General features: G+C 42.6%; 1 protein-coding gene across 2 annotated transcripts in view; it reads right to left on the bottom strand.

The window, feature by feature from the left end:
- LOC110491881 (putative G protein-coupled receptor 160) overlaps window positions 1-17,430 on the bottom strand; it is a 50,162-nt gene extending 32,732 nt beyond the window's left edge. Inside the window, exons 1-2 of one of the 2 annotated variants that reach the window (XR_005036514.2) lie at window positions 17,103-17,430; window positions 16,603-16,721 (exon numbers count right to left, since the gene is read on the bottom strand). The gene's annotated coding sequence lies outside the window, so the exon portion shown is untranslated. The remainder of the gene's footprint in view (window positions 1-16,602; window positions 16,722-17,102) is intronic. The other variant, XM_021565701.3, reaches the window with a different exon arrangement.
- Window positions 17,431-17,704: the final 274 nt, after the last annotated feature.

The raw sequence follows: 17,704 nt of genomic DNA, 5'->3' as shown, positions 1-17,704 counted from the left end.
CAATGGTACAATTTTGACCTTAAAGCTGGACACAGGAGCTAAAGCCAACCTAATGAATGAGGGATTGTCATGAGTTAAAGCACAAATCAGTCATCATGCAAAAGGCTGTGGTTCTCAAAGCGTACAATGGCCAAGCAATTGAGACTAAAGGTTTGTGTCGGCTGACTGTAAAGGGGAAAACAAGAAGACACACACTTATGTTTGTGATTGTACCAGAGGTGCATGATTCTCTTTTGGGGGATACAGCATGTGAGTCGTTGGGACTGGTTAAGAGAGTGTACACCATTAATGACTGACTGGCTGCACAGGGTTCAACGGGTGACAAGTAATCAAAATGGTGAGGAGATTGCTCAAATATATTCTGATGTGTTCACAGGATTTGGAACACATCATTATAGGCAGCCCAATGAGCCCATGGTTATGGGAGAGGTACCCATCACAGCCTGGGAGAAGGTTGGAGTCAACTTGTTTCACTGCAATGGTAAGGACTGTTTGTTGACTATCGACTACTTGTCAAATTACCCTGAAATTCCACTCTTGTCCAGCACAACAGCAAATATGGTAATTTTGCACTTTTTGCATGGGATTCCCCTAGTGGTGGTTTCTGAGAATGCACCTGATATTGCACCTGGGTTTAAGGTGTTTGCAGAGCATTATGAGTTCAGACATAACCTCTAGTCTGCTATATCCTAAAAGTAATGGAAAGGCTGAAAAGGGTGTTTAAATCATGAAGACTGTTAAAAAGGCAGCACACAGTGGGACTGATCCATACTTGGCTTTGTCTTAAAGAGCAGCGCCCTTGGAATGTGGCCGGTCACCTGCTGAAGTCTTAAAAATGGGACGCAAGTTGCGTTCCAGGTTGCCTACCTGAATGACTGCCCTTTATGCTGTGAAGGCAAGACAAAAATTATACAGCTGAAGGCAAGACAAAATGATACTATGACAAAACTGCTAGAGTTATCATTATCGTTATCGTTGCAGCTCAGGATGTGGTTCGAATTCGGGGTCCAGATTCATGGGATAGAAAGGGACAGAGTATGACAGAAGGTACTGGGACAGAAGCTTCGGACACAGTGCCTCAGACCCTGCGCAGGTCTGAGAGGGCCAGCAGGCCTCCAGAAAAGATTGAATATTCAGTGGTGATGTTTAATGGACCAAACACTGACTCATTGAGTTGTTGGGTTTTGTTTTGATATGTTCATGATTGACTATTTGAAAACAGAGATGAATTGATATTTGTGAATTGACATTGCTTGTTGATGAAATGTGTACATTTGTATAAAAAATAATATATATATATAAAAAAAGGAAGATGTATTGATGGGGTTCTGAGTGATGGTTTACGACACTCTTTTATGACACCTGTGGTAAATGTGTGGCAAAGGCGGAATACCATTAAAACTCATTAACTATGATCGATGGTGTTAGTTGTCCTTGCTCTCTATAACAAAGTAATTTACAAAGAATAAAAATCAAACTATTTAAAATTAGGCCTATATAGAGGCTTCAGAAATCATTCATAGGCAATTGTTTATGGTATAAAAGGGTCACAAAAAGGCATGTGCCACTGTCATATTTGTCAAATCACCAGAAGGACATTTTATATCATTCATATGACTTTGCTTAGGCCTTATTCATGATTTGTGAAAGACATAGCATATGTAGTGCTTATGAAGACTATATGAATGCTCTATAAACCCTTTATAAATCGTTGTTTGTTTAAAATGACAGGAGGCCCTACATTTGATACTACAAATAAGGTATGTCCAAAAAAACTATTTAAAACATAAAAATCAATAGTGTCTGGACCAGAATGAGAATTACTCAGCATGTGTTCTAAGTAACTTTTACCTAAAGGACCAAACCTACCGTAATTAGAATTTAATAAATAAATGCACATATAAATAGATCAAATGTTTCCCCACATAATTAAATAGATGAAAAAGGAAATAAAAAAATACTGACTACAATTAATAAATTCTCTACATATCTGTATGTATCTATGCATTATGTAATTATTCAAACAAGTTAATTTTCTTAATTTATATACTCATGAATTTTCTTCCTCCAATATGATGAGGGGGTGTCAATCAAAAGTCTGTGGGTGGTATCTAGCACACCATTGGTTGATCAATATCACAGCATGTTGCTCGACTGATTTGTCACCACCTATGTGAAATTAGCCACAATAGCCATTAGCAACAATAGTAGAAATAGTAGTCCTGCATTGAAACTGACGTAAACAGTTACAAATAGTGGAATCTTTACATATTTGAACTGTATAATGCTTAACAAGTTGGAACTGTTGTTATATAAATTCAACAAAAGACAATTTGTTAATTTGACCAACAAAATAAATTCTTAGTTGAAATCACACTGTGGATGGATGTATTAGACTTCAGAATTGCATTGGGGGCATACTGTACAGCCTTGCCTATGGATCTTAGGTCAATTAAATGTTCATAACTGTGAAGAGTTAACACAAATATTAGTGTCGTAGCTCTTATTGCAGAACTTAACCCTCTATGGCATGAATTTTTATTTTTTGTGGGAGAAATATATATTTCACCCAATTTTTTTGTTAATACATCCATCATAACATTTGTCACTCCCCCAACCAGATACTGGTTTGTTGCCTCAAGGCAAACAATGTGCTACGAGGGAACTGAAACACCAAGGTTTTCTAGAGTACATATGATAAGTGGAATAAGGAAAACAAGCAAAATATGCATTAGAAAAAGTTTTATTTTGACAAAACATCAACCACAAATAGTTCCAACCAATCACAATTAGAAGCTTTAAAGTCAAAACAGCAAACAATCAAATAAACAAACTATTACTAATTACAACTAACACCTCATGTATAAATGTTTCTCACATTTCATTTCAACATATAAACCAACATCCAAATTACTGTGTTTGTGTGTGTGTGTGTGGTTAGCCTGTGTGTTTCTATGTTTATATGTGTGAGTTTCAGTGTGTCTGAACGTGTGTGGTTTGTTGTTTGAATCAGTGTTTCTCTTTTTGACAAAGCAAACTCCGATTTCCTATTCTGTGTAGAACCTCAGGAAGCAGTTGCTGGTGGATGTGAAACAGAGGTGGACATTTCCGGCACTTGGCTTTTGGTGTACCTGTGCACCCTGGTACCTTGCAACTCCTCTTTTCTTCAGCCATAATCATCCAATGGGCTGTGGCATCCAGGTGCACATCAGGGACTGGCATTGGAGCAGCGGGTCCTTTTCTCCTCATACCAGCAATTGTGGAACTGGGACGACCTTTCTTGTGCTCCAGACTCTTTCCACTTTTGCATAGGCCTTCAGCGATGTATGACTTGAAGGTAAACATTTGTTCCTTCTTTCTCATGCCAGTGCCTTCACAATCTCTTCGGTAGAGCAGCCAGGTGGTCACAATGATCCTATCCAGGAAGTGGAACAACAGCTGGTGGTGTCACTTCTTTGATCTGATTTTGTTCCGGTATAGTGCAATCAGTAAGTCAAGCAGATCCACCCCACCCATATACAGCAGGGCAGGGGACTTTGGTGATCATCTTTCGCTTGCGATCCCACCTGTCAACCTGACTGGGTGGGCTCCAGTGTAATCACTCAGAAGGGTCACTGAGCGGTTATCGTACCACTTCACAATGTGGAAAGTGGTTTCTTCAACCATGGCCATCTTCTGTTGAAAAGATCCACGTGCTGCTCTCTTCAGCTCAGCATCGTACATCAAGTTGAGGCCTGGTAGTCTGTTGCCACGAACAGTACCAGTGCAGTGAATTCCCTGCTGAGCCAGTGTGAACACAAGAGGAACACTCGTAAACCAGTTGTTGAAGAAGAGGTTGTAGTTCTCTTGCTTGGGTATAGGCTGGGCCAGGCAGAGTACAACGTTGCCACTTGCTCCCACATCTGTTAGCTCAGGGGGTTGTACAACTCTCCCTGTGTAGTTTTCTAAGTTGTGCGGGACACCATCAGAGCCAGCCAAGACGAGTATCTTGTAGCCCCATTTCTTTGGTTTTGATGGCAGGTATTGCTTCAATCTATTTCTTCCCTTGAATGGGGCCATTTGCTCATCAACAGCCAGCTTCTCACCCATTGGGATTGATGTCAGTTGAGGTTAGATGAGTGACCAGTGGTTGGATCTTGTGGAGTGGATCCTCATTTTCCTCCTGTCTCTCTTCATTGTTACTGAAGAGCAGGGATTTTTTGATGGCCTCCCATCTATTCAGTATCATGGTGTCAGCTACTTTGGACACTCGGCAGGATATGTTCCAAAACATGCGGGTGCCTGGTAAACCACTCCTGGCCACTCTTGGCCAACGTCTCTGAAGCAAGAACCAACTAGCCTTTGCTAAGCCCATCTCCCGGCTAGCCGAAGAGGTCTATCAGCCACTCATTGGGCTACAATACCTATTTTGCCAATTGGCCTGGATCCCCGCCGACCCATCACGACTGGACAACTGACATAATTCGCCCGAGGGGGTTTTTCAACTGGCTTCTCCATCGCGATGTCCCCTGAATGCCCATCTGCTAGCCTGCTAGCCGTGGCCCGCTAGCTGTCTAGAGCATATCGGACTGTTAGCTTAAGAGGCCCATCAGACAAATTCTTTGGCCACCATCCCTATTTTCCCAATTGGCCTGGACCCTTTTACCACACGGAGCCCTGCTGATCCACGGCAACTGGTCTGCCGACGTAACAGCACGAGGGGGCTACAACTGACTTCTTCCGTCGCGACGTCCCTCTAAGGCCCTTCAGCTAGCTTGCTATCCCCGGCCCGCTAGCTGCCTGAATCGCCTGGTCTCCGGCCCGCCTGAGCCACTCACTGGACCCCTATGATCACTCGGCTATGCATGCCTCTCCCTAATGTCAATATGCCTTGTCCATTGCTGTTTTGGTTAGTAACTATTGCCTTATTTCACTGTAGAGCATCTAGCCCTGCTCAATACGCCTTAGTTAACCCTTTAGTTCCACATCCCACACATGCGGTGACCTCACCTCAGTCGCACACTCCATGTGCAAACTCCCAGCAATTAAATGGGTATTTAACAACGTTTCGGCATCACTGTGCCTTCCTCAGGGTAATGTCATGAATACTTGAACCAGGTTATGTAGACACACAGTGCAATTAGTGTAACCATTGACAGTAGTGAGGGGTGTGTCATAATGATTAACTTCTTAAGGTATAAGGGGCAGCATTTTCACTTCTGGATAAATAGCGTGCCCAATTTCAACTTCATGCTACTCGTGCCAAGAATATAAGATATGCATATTATTAGTGATTTGGATAGAAAACACTCTGAAGTTTCTAAATCTGTTTGAATCATGTCTGTGAGTATAATAGAACTTACGTAGCAGGCAAAACCCAGAGGACTAACCATTCAGAATTATTTATTTAGAAGTTGCTGTCTGTTAAATGGGTTCTCATGGGGAGACGATATATCTTAGGCACTTGTTTGCAGTTCCTACCGCTTCCACTGGATGTCACCAGTCTTTGGAATTCGGTTGAGGTTATTCCTTTGTGCAATGAAGAAGTACGGCCATCCTGGAAAAAGGGTAACGCTGTTGAGAGTTGGCCAAGACTTGAAAAGTAGCGTTAGTTTCCTCTCGTCCTCTATTGAAAACAGAAACACAGTGCACCTGGCAACCTTGGTTAGCGAGTACTGTGCCCGGCCCGCCACAGGAGTCGCTGGTGCGCGATGAGACAAGGATATCCCTACCGGCCAACCCCTCCCTAACCCGGACGACGAGTCTCTGGTGGCACAGCTGGTGCTGCAGTACAGTGCCCTTAACCACTGCGACACGTCTGGTTAGCAGATATCACTGAATTTGTTCTGGAAATGTGTCATTCTAATGCCCTTAACCACTGCGACACGTCTGGTTAGCAGATATCACTGAATTTGTTCTGGAAATGTGTCATTCTAATGCAGGTAACTTTTGAAATATTTTCTAGAGACTTTGCGCAAAGTGGAACCTGTTTTTTTCTGGATCAAACGCGCCAAATAAATTGACATTTTGGATATATATGGACAGAATTAATCAAACAAAAGGACCATTTGTGATGTTTATGGGACATATTGGCGTGCCAACAAAAGAAGCTCGTCAAAGGTAAGGCATGTTTTATATTTTATTTCTGCGTTTTGTGTAGCGCCTGCAGGGTTGAAATATGCTACTCTTTGTTTACTGCTGTGCTATCATCAAATAATAGCTTCTTATGCTTTTGGCGAAAAGCTTTTTTGAAATCTGACATGTTGGCTGGATTCACAACGAGTGTAGCTTTAATTTGCTATCTTGCATGTGTGATTTGATGAAAGTTTGAATTTTATAGTATTTTATATGAATCTTGCGCTCTGCATTTTCCCTGGCATTTGGCCAAGTGGGACATTTGTGTTCCCTTATCCCAGAGAGGTTAAGTTAGTTAAAATTGAATTAGTGAAAAAAATACTATATGGCATATTAAATATATTACGCTATTGTTATCATTTGGCATCAACTCAACTCGCCATGTTTGGAGGAGGAGGAATGCTGCCTATGACCCCAAGAACACCATCCCCACCGTCAAACATGGAGGTGGAAACATTATGCTTTGGGGGTGTTTTTCTGCTTAGGGGACATGACAACTTCACCACATCAAAGGGATGATGGACGGGGCCATGTACCGTCAAATCTTGGGTGAGAACCTCCTTCCCTCAGCCAGGGCATTGAAATGGGTTGTGGATGGGTATTTCAGCATGACAATGACCCAAAACACACGGCCAAGGCAACAAAGGAGTGGCTCAAGAAGAAGCACATTAAAGTCCTGGAGTGGCCTAGCCAGTCTCGAGACCTTAATCCCATAGAAAATCTGTGGAGGGAGCTGAAGTTTCGAGTTGCCAAACATCAGCCTCGAAACCTTAATGACTTGGAGAAGATCTGCAAAGAGGAGTGTGACAAAATCCCTCCTGAAATGTGTGCAAACCTGGTGGCCAACTACAAGAAACGTCTGACCTCTGTATTTCCCCCATTAAAATGCAAATCAATTTATAACATTTTTTACATGCGTTTTTCTGGATGTTTTTGTTGTTATTCTTTAAAAAAATGTTTACCCCCTTTTCTCCCCAATTTCGTGGTATCCAATTGTTAGCAGTTACTATCTTGTCTCATCGCTACAACTCCCGTACGGGCTCGGGAGAGACGAAGGTCGAAAGCCATGCGTCCTCCGAAACACAACCCAGCCAAGCCAAACTGCTTCTTAACACAGTGCGCATCCAACCCGGAAGCCAGCCGCACCAATGTGTCGGAGGAAACATTGTGCACCTGGCGACCTGGTTAGCGTGCACTGCGCCCAGCCCGCCACAGGAGTCGCTAGTGCGCGATGAGACAAGGATATCCCTACCGGCCAAACCCGGACGACGCTAGGCCAATTGTGCATCGCCCCATGGACCTCCCGGTCGTGGCCGGCTGCGACAGAGTCTGGTGGCGAACCCAGAGTCTCTGGTGGCACAGCTAGCACTGCGATGCAGTGCCCTAGACCACTGCGCCACCCGGGAGGCCCTTTTTTGTTGTTATTCTGTCTCTCACTGTTCAAATAAACCTACCATTAAAATTATAGACTGATCATTTCTTTGTCGGTGGGCAAATGTACAAAATCAGCAGGGGAACAAATACTTTTTTCCCTCACTGTAAGTGTATGTAAACCTCCGACTTCAACTGTATATCCTACCAATGGGACATTAAAAACTGTAACATCTTATGTTTCCCTGAGTCGTGGCTGAACGACAACATTAATAACATACAGCTGGCAGGTTATACACTAATCGGCAGGATAGAACAGCAGCCTCTGGTAGGACACAGGGCGGGAGCCTATGCATATTTGTAAACAACAGCTGGTGCACAATATCTAAGGAAGTCTCAAGGTTTTGCTCGCCCGCCTGAGGTGGAGTATCTCATGATAAGCTGTACACCACACTATCTACCCGAGAGAGTTTCTGTATTTTTCGTAGCTGTCTACATACCACCACAGACCGATGCTGGCACTAAAACAACACTCGATGACCTGTATACTGCTCTAAGCAAACAGGAAAACGCTCATCCAGAGGTGGAGCTCCTAGTGGCCGGGGACTTTAATGCAGGGAAACTTAAAATCAGTTTTACCTAATTTTTATCAGCATGTTAAATGTGCAACCAGAGGGAGAAAAAAACTCTAGACCACCTTTACTACACACACAGAGATGCATACAAAGCTCTCCCTCGCCCTCCATTTGGCAAATCTGACCATAAGTCTATCCTCCTGATTCCTGTTAACAACCAAAAAGTAAAGCAGGAAGCACCAGTGACTCGGTCTCTAAAAACAAGTAGTCAGATGAAGCAGATGCTAACCTACGTGATTGTTTTTCACTCATGTCTGAGTGTGTAGCACAGACGGGAACATGTTCCGGAATTCTTCCGATGGCATTAAGGACACCACATCAGTCACTGGCTTCATCAGTAAGTGATACTAAACACCTCACTCTGCAACTGGCTCCGCCCCCAGGTGGTAAGGGTAGGTAACAACACATCTGCCACACTGATCCTCAACACGGGGCCCCTCAGGGGTGCATGCTCAGTCCCCTCCTGTACTCCCTGTTCACTCATGACTGCACGGCCAGGCACGACTCCAACACCATCATTAACACCTCTCCCTCAACCTGATCAAGACAAAGGAATTGATTGTGGACTACTGGAAAAGGAGGACCGAGCACAACAGCCGGTGCACGATATCTAAGGAAGTCTCAACTTGAAGCTCTCAAGTGGAGCAGGTTGAGAGCTTCAAGTTCCTTGGCGTCCACATCACCAACAAACTAACATGGTCCAAGCACACCAAGACAGTCGTGAAGAGGGCACGACAAAACCTATTCCTCCTCAGGAGACAGAAAAGATTTGGCATGGGTCCTCAGATCCTCAAAAGGTTCTACAGCTGCACCATCGAGAGCATCCTGACTGCTTGCATCACTGCCTGGTATGGCAACTGCTCGGCCTCCAACCGCAAGGCACTACAGTACATCACTGGGGCTTCCTGCCAACCAGGACCTCTATACCAGGCGGTTTCAGAGGAAGGCCCTAAAAATTGTCAAAGACTCCAGCCACCCTAGTCATAGACTGTTCTCTCTGCTACCGCACAGCAAGCGATACCGGAGCGCCAAGTCTTCATCCAAGAGGCTTTTAAACAGCTTCTACCCCCAAGCCATAAGACTACTGAACATCTAATTAAATGGCTACCCAGACTATTTGCATTGCCCCCCCCTTCTACGTTGCTGCTACTCTCTGTTATTATCTATGCATAGTCACTTTAATAACTCTAAATGCATGTACATATTACCTCAACACTAGTGCCCCCACACTTCGACTCTGTACCGGCACCCCCTGTATATAGCCCCACTACTGTTATTTATTTCTGCTCTTTAATTATTTGTTATTCTTATCTTTTTTTGAGGGGAGGGGCTATTTTCTTAAAACTGCATTGTTGGTTTAGGGCTAGTAAGTAAGCATTTCACTGTTCTATTCGACGCATGTGACAAATACAATTTGATTTGATTTGCTGTGATACACCAGCAATTTCTGCCTTCAATCATTCGAGATGGCTAGACTCAGAATAGGCCTACTGTAATGCCATGTCAGATATGTGGGGTTATTGCACCTAGCTGCACTTTTTTTGCTTAAACTTTTTTTTTTTTAAAACACTTTGTGGACTAAATGTGTCATTACACTGTGCATGTTGTAAAAAAAATATGTTTTCTTCATATTTCTATTTCTCATTTTAGCCATTTAGCAGACGCCCTTATCCAGAGCGATATACAGTAGTGAGTGCATACATTTTCATACTATTTTGTACTGGTGTCCCGTGGGATAAGTGTTTAGCACCATCCATGTTGCGGTGATACTTAAACCCTTACCTGTACCTGGTTTTAACATGTATCCTTTGTCCTGCACATTGTGTTTAAGCCCACATTTTTAGACAGGTGTACATTATTAAAAGATGCATTGTGATCTGACTGTGATCAGATCATATAGGTATAAATGGACAAGATCAGGACGAAAGACACATGTTAGAGGCAAGGTATACAGGGCCTTAATACATTTTTGTCACAATGTTTTGTGATGTGTTCTAATGTGGCTTTGCTTAGTGGCTCAAACATCCTGCAATAAATGTTGTTAAATTGGTAATAATAATGTTTTGCTTAAACTTAAAAAAAGTACTTAGTGGACGAAATGTGTCATTACACTGTGCATGTTGATGTGTTATAATGTGGCTCTACTTCGTGGCTCCAAAAAAACATTCTTATGTGTTTTACGGATGACGTAATCCAAAAGTAACTGAAAATAATCTGATTACATTACTGAGTAAAAAATTGCCTTCACTCAGTAACAGCCTGCTTACTGCCTGATTGTTAGCAGCAGCAGACCACAGTGAAAATATATACGCAATGGCGGCCGTGGTGCAATTTAGAAGTAGCCGAAAAACCAGCAACCCACTAGGATCGCCTGTGACAATTTTCAAAGCAGACCAATTTCACTGAAAACCGAGGTCATGGCAACCTTGTGTAAGTGTGATTTCTCCCCTTCTCAGCTATCTACAGCTTCCTGGTTTCCACCAATCAGAATGCACAAATGCACATTTGGACAGATCCCTCACACTCCAGGTCAGAGTGGCTATCGTTTTCGGCAGATAAACACGCAAGTTGTCTGTGTGATGAGTGTTTACTGGAGGAAACGGTGGAGCATGTGTTGATATCAATGTGGATAGGGGAGTGCTCCTTCTGCTGTTTCCTGAAGTACGTGGTCACCTCCTTCGTTTTGTTGACGTTAAGGGAGAGGTTATTTTCCTGCCACCACCAGGGACCTCACCTCCTCCCTGTAGGCTGTCTTGTCATTGTTGGTAATCAGGTCTACTATTGTTGTGTCATCTGCGTGGCCACGCAGTCATGGGTGAACAAGGAGTACAGGAGGGGGCTGAGCACGCACCCTTGTGGGGCCCCAATGTTGAGGATCAGCGTAGTGGAGGTATTGTTTCCTACCTTCACCACCTGGGGGCAGCTTGTCTGGAAGTCCAGGACCCAGTTGTACATGGTGAGGTTCAGACCCAGGGCCTCTAGCTTAATGATGAGTTTGGAGGGTACTATTGTGTGGAAGGCTGAGCTGTGGTCAATGAACAGCATTCTTACATAGGTATTCCTCTTGTCCAGATGGGATAGGACAGTGTGCAGTGCGATGGCATCGTCTGCGGATATATTGGGGCGATATGCAAATTGAAGTGGGTGTCGGTGGAGGCGATATGATCCTTAACTCGCCTCTCAAAGCACTTCATGATGACAGAAGTGAGTGCTACGGGGCGATAGCCATAGTTACCTTTGCTTTCTTGGGTACAGGAACAATGGTTGATATCTTGAAGGAAGTGGGGACAGCAGACTGGGATAGGGAGAGATTGAATATGTCTGTAAACACTCCAGCCAGCTGGTCTGCGTATTCTCTGAGGACGCGGCTAGGGATGCCGTCTGGGCTGGCAGCCTTGCGAGGGTTAACACGCTTAAAATGTCTTACTCACGTCGGCCACAGAGAACAAGAGCCCACAGTCCTTGGGAGCGGGCCGTGTCGGTGGCACTGTGTTTAACCTCAAAGCGAGCGAATGTGTTTAGCTTGCCCGGGAGCAAGATGTCGGTGTCCGCGACGTGGCTGGTTTTCCCTTTGTAATCTGTGATTATCTGTAGATCCTGACACATATGTCTCGTGTCTGAGCCGTTATACTATCACTCCACTTTATCTCTGTGCTGACATTAGCCTGTTTGATTGACTTACGGAGGGAATAACTACACTGTTGGTATTCAACCATATTCCCAGTCACCTTGCCATGGTTAAATGTGGTGGTTTGCACTTTCAGTTTTGCACAAATTATGCCATCTATCTACAGTTTGTGGTTTGGGTAGGTTGTAATAGTAACAGTGGGAACAACATCCCCTATACACTTCCTGATCAACTCAGTCACCGTGTCTGTGTATACGTCAATGTTATTCTCAGAGGCAACCCAGAACATATCCGGAACATATCCCAGTCCGCGTGATCAAAACAATCTTTTAGCATGGATTCCAAATTGGTCACACCAGCGTTGAATAGACCTTAGCACGGGTACTTTTTGTTTGAGTTTCTGCCTATAGGATGGAAGGAGCAGAATGGAGTCGTAGTCTGATTTGCCGAAGGGAGGGCCTTGTTGCCATCTCGGAAGGGGGAGTAACAATGGCCCAGAGTTTTTGAAGCTGAATACTACAGGCAATGTGTTGATAGAACTTCGGTAGCGTTTTTCTCAAATTTGCTTTGTTAAAATCCCCAGCTACAATGTGGTTTCCAGTTTGCACAAAGTCCAGCGTAATTCCTTGATGCCCGTCGTGGTATCGGCTTGAGGAATATACACAGCTGTGACTATAACCGAAGAGAATTCTCATAGGAGATAATACGGTTGGCATTTGATTGTGAAGTATTCTAGGTCGGGTGAACAAAAGGACTTGAGTTCCTGTTTATGATATCATAATCACACCATGAGTAGTTAATCATGAAACATACACCCTCTGCCATTCTTCTTCCCGGAGAGTTCTTTATTCCTGTCTGTGCGATGTACTGAGAACCCAGCTGGCTGTATGGACGGGGACAGTATATCCGGAGAGAGCCATGACTCCGTGAAACAGAGTAGGTTTCAGTCCCTGATGTCTATCTGGAAGGAGATCCGCCCCTGAGCTCGTCTACTTTATTGTCCAGGGACTGAACATTAGTGAGAATACTTTATCTCTGCGTTTTCATGGTTTGTGCTACTCTTAAACCATGGCGAGAGATTCTAGATGTTTAGCGCATGCGCAATAAGATTTATGACTGTGGCACCAGACATATCAGATCAGATATCCACCAGTCCTGAGAGAGAGGGATATAAAATATTGCCTGTAATTAGTTCTCTCTCTCTCTCACTGCTGTAAATGTGTATGCTGTTATTTGAAAATCCTTGTATAGATGCTATGCCATTCATTCCTGTGTAGATATTCCTATTGCATCTTGTATATTTGTTCTTACCTGAAAGATTTCTGTGTGTTTGAAATCTAAATGAAATTGTATTGGTCATATCCACGTGTTTAGCAGATGTTATTGCGGGTGTAGCGAAATGCTTGTGTTTCTAGCGCCAACAGTGCAGTAATATCTAAAAATGTCCCAACATATACCCAATACATACAAATCTAAGTAAGGAATGGAATTAAGAATATATAAATATATGGTCGCGCAATGTCAGAGCGGCATAGACTATAGTATAGTAGTATACTATAGTGTGTGGTGGTGATGAAAATAAGTCCTGGACTAAGAAGCATCTGTACTGTTCTTCCCGGACAGTCTATAGCGAGTCAGAACCAATTATATCACATTAAGTATTAGCGGGTGAAGGCATTCACAGCCGAACGCTCAAACGGCTCTAGCTAGGCATTTTTACAACAGGTAAGGCTGTACCAGTGGAGGCTCCTCATAGGAGGAAGGGGCCATACTCCTCAGTGAATTTCAGAAAAATCTAAATAGTGAAACAAAAAAAGGTATCCTTTTTAGATAAAACTATACTAAATATATTCACTTCACCAAATAATTGATTAAAATACCCACTTTGGCACTAAAGGTCTACAGCAACCTCAACAGCACTCTGTTGGTGTACCCGGAGGACAGCTTGCTTCCATCCTCCTCTGGGTACATTGACTTCAATACAAAACCTATGAGGCTCATGGTTCTCACCCCCTTCCATAGACTTACACAGTAATTATGACAATTTACAGAGGACATCCTCCAACCTATCAGAGCTCTTGCTGCATGAAACAACATATTGTCCACCTAATCAAAGGATCATAGAAAGAATCTAGAACTGAAACCACAAGCTACAGCTAGCTAGCACTGCATAAAATGTGGTGAGTAGTTGACTCCAAGAAAGAGACAATAGTTGAAGGAGTAGCAAGTGTAGCAAGAGGGAGAGAGCTATAGTTAGTTTTTTCCCCTTCACTTACTTAGCTAGCGAATGCCGCTAGCTAGTTTAGCCTACTCAAACATCCGCCTCAAACAGAGAGGGGTGCTATGCTAGCTAGCTGGCTATGGCTACCCAACACTGGAACGCCTCCAAGTCAAGGTAAGCTTGTATTTTTTTTTTTGCCACTGGGGCACTGTACTGCATGATTGTAGCGGGTTTACTAGCCCGTTAGTTCTAGTAGCTATGTTGACTATGATGTCAACTAATTTTGTGACAAGGATGTAGGCTGTGTGTAGAGGTTATGATATGCGGTTTGGCTTGGCAAGGTCTTTACAGCGAGCAAAGTGATGATGCTGTTTGTATGTGGTATGTGGCTGCTATGAAAGTGAACTGTGTTTGCGCGTGATCATGGGTGTATTTCTTCTGTCGATTCTGTTGAAAAACTTCTTAAAAATGGAAGCAAAATGAAAGGAGATAAACATACCTGAATTTGTCCAATACAAACTATCATTTGCAACTGTTGGACTCATGATTACACCCTATACTGTTTTGCTAGCACAGACTGGAATATGTTCCGGGGTTCATCAAATGGCATTGCGGAGTATACCACCTCAGTCATCGGCTTCATCAATAAGTGCATTGATGACGTCGTCCCCACGTGACCGTACGTACATATCCCAACCAGAAGCCATGGATTACAGGCAACATACGCATAGAGCTAAAGGCTAGAGCTGCCGCTTTCAAGAAGTGGAACACTAATCCGGACGCTTATAAGAAATCCCGGTCTGCCCTCAGACGAACCATCAAACAAGCAAAGCGCCTACACAGGATTAAGATTGAATCCTACTACACGCTCATCAGAGGTGGCAGGGCTTGAAACTATTAAAGGACTACAAGTACAACATGAACCTGCACCTCCAGAGCTGGAGCAACCATCTGGGTCCTTGACTCCAAAATTAGAGCAATCCCTTGAGCCTCAATCTGAAACACTGGAGCAACCACTTTCTTCCTCCACTCCAGAAAAAGTGAAAAGGGTATCAAAACATTACAAGAAAAAACGAGAACTCAAGAAGAAAATTCTCCAATTGGAAATGCAACTAAAATAATCACAACTGAAAAGCAACAAATTACGAAAGGGCATGCAAAGGTCAAATAAATTCAAATGCAATCCAAGTGAAAAGTATGAGGGAAAAAGAAAATGTATTTAGTGAGGAAAACACAGGTTATTTCATTTCTCAGTATATATGAAAATAGTCACCTTCTCTCAGGGAAGAAAGACACTGTCACGCAAAAGGTGGTTCAGAGGCACATGCTCATGAAATCTCTAAAAGAACTCCATGCAGAGTACAATTCAGAGGTGGATGGGACAATTTCGCTGTCATACAGACCGTTTTTACGACTGCGGCCATTTTACATTACAGAGCCGAAGAAAAAAGATTTGCTAAAAGAAAAATACAATTGCTGCTACTATTAATAGTTCATAGGATCATCATTGTTATTGCTGAAGAAATCAGATTTAACCAATATTTGTGGGCCGTAGTGATATGTCATTCAGGGTAACAAATATTGTCATACAGTATAACACCAGTATTTTATTGTATTTTAATATAACTTTGTTTTGTTGACTCAGAGACAAAAACAAATCTCAAAGGATGAAGTGAAATATATTTTCATAGATTTTAGCATTTTATTCAGTGTAAGGCAGGAAGTTTTGTAAATAAACCTTCAACAAATGTTGAGATGTAGCTGTGACACATCAAAAATGTGGTATAGGTGACACCCCAATGAACATAAAAAAGCATTTTAGGTAATTGGAATTGCAGTTTTATTTTTTTGCTACTTTGAAAGTTTCTTCAAGTGCGGTCGCAAAATCCATCAAGCACTATGATGAAACTGGCTCTCATGAGGACCGCCACAGGAAAGGAAGACCCAGAGTTACCTCTGCTGCAGAGGATACCTTTATTAGAGTTAACTGCACCTCAGATTGCAGCCTAAATAAACGCTGCAGAGTTCAAGTAACAGACACATCTCAACATCAACTTTTCAGAGGAGACTGCATGAATCAGGTCTTCGTGGTCAAATTGCTGCAAAGAAACCACTACTAAAGGACACCAATAATAAGAAGAGACTTGCTTGGGCCAAGAAACACGAGCAATGGACATTAGACCAGTGGAAATCTGTCCTTCGGTCTGATTAGTCCAAATGTGAGATTTTTGGTTGAGAGAATGCCAAGAGTGTGCAAAGCTGTCATGAAGGCAAAGGGAACTTTGAAGAATCTCAAATATAAAATATATTTTGATTTGTTTAACACTGTTTTGGTTACTGGGTCAAAGAAGTATAAGGTTTTCAAAGTTCTTGAAATTTTCCGCATTAACTGGCCTTCATGTCTTAAAATAATGATGGACTGTCATTTCTCTTTGCTTATTTGAGCTGTTCTTGCCATAATATGGACTTGGTATTTTACCAAATAGGCCATCTTCTGTATACCCACCCCTACATTGTCACAACACAACTGATTGGCTCAAACGCATTAAGAAGGAAAGAAACCCTCACCCCTGACTGGCCCAGGGCCTCTAGCCTAGTATCATGCAATATATAACAATAATATCATGACTTACTGACAGAGTGCTCCAAGTTCCTGCTGGTAGCAAGCCTCAACTTGGATGCAGCAAAATGTCCAGCCTTGTAGTATGGTTGCATCCATCTCCACCAGGCTCAAAGAAATCAGATGACAAACCTGCAGAGGTTAACAAGAAAATGAAATGGCTTTAGGATGTATGTATCAGTATGTAAATTTCACATTCCTGTCTGTAAATAACAATAGATCTAAGTAAAAGTATGCATGCCATTGTGTTGATAACAACTATGACAAATTACAGTACATGGCATACCTGTGAATTTATAACTTGCTAAAATATTATGTATTTTATGACGCCATGTCTCATCTCACAAACAATTGCTAAACCAAACAGTAAATTCCACTATTGTGGCTAATCCGTATTGTGGCTAGCTTCACATAGGTGATTTATTCCATCATGACAACATGCTCCTCCTTACTTGACTGCACTTTAGTTCATTATCTAGCTAGCTAGCGAAGTGTAAAACTGAGGTAGATTACCATGCTTTTATGGACAACTGGACATTCCTCTCGCCCATCCCGGTAGACTCCTTCTTGCCTTCTCTCGTCTATTGGTCTTCTTCTAGGTTGAAAACTATACGACTGTAGTCCGGTGCCTTATTGTCAAAGGCAACCCACGTGTCACACAGACCTGGTACAGTGATCCAAAACTGTTCACCTGTTTCTACGTCAAGCAAGGGAAATGTGCCGTGAGTTTTTATTGTGCACGTGCAGCAAAGCAACAAAATGTTAATTAATTATATATTATTGTGAAACATGACCAAAAAGCTTTTGACACTTTGTCATACCGAACGCAGCCCAGGCAAATGCAATCGATCAACGCGCTGTGGAATTGATCAACCAATGGTGTGTTAGACACCACCCACATACCTTTGCTTGACACCCCCTCATTATCATTATTGGAGGAAGAAATACACAAATCGGGAGATTATATATATGAATAAAATAAAAGTGGGATTAATTATTTAAATATTAATATATTTGTATGCAATCATTCATCCGGCTATGCATTTATGTATACATTTATATGGATGTATTAATGTATGTATCTATTTGTGTGAATTTATTAATGCATTTAATTC

Source organism: Oncorhynchus mykiss, chromosome 16 (genome assembly GCF_057628025.1).
Source record: "Oncorhynchus mykiss isolate SJ-2025 chromosome 16, ASM5762802v1, whole genome shotgun sequence".
Classification (NCBI taxonomy): domain Eukaryota; kingdom Metazoa; phylum Chordata; class Actinopteri; order Salmoniformes; family Salmonidae; genus Oncorhynchus; species Oncorhynchus mykiss.
This window is presented reverse-complemented; position numbering and strand designations above follow the sequence as displayed.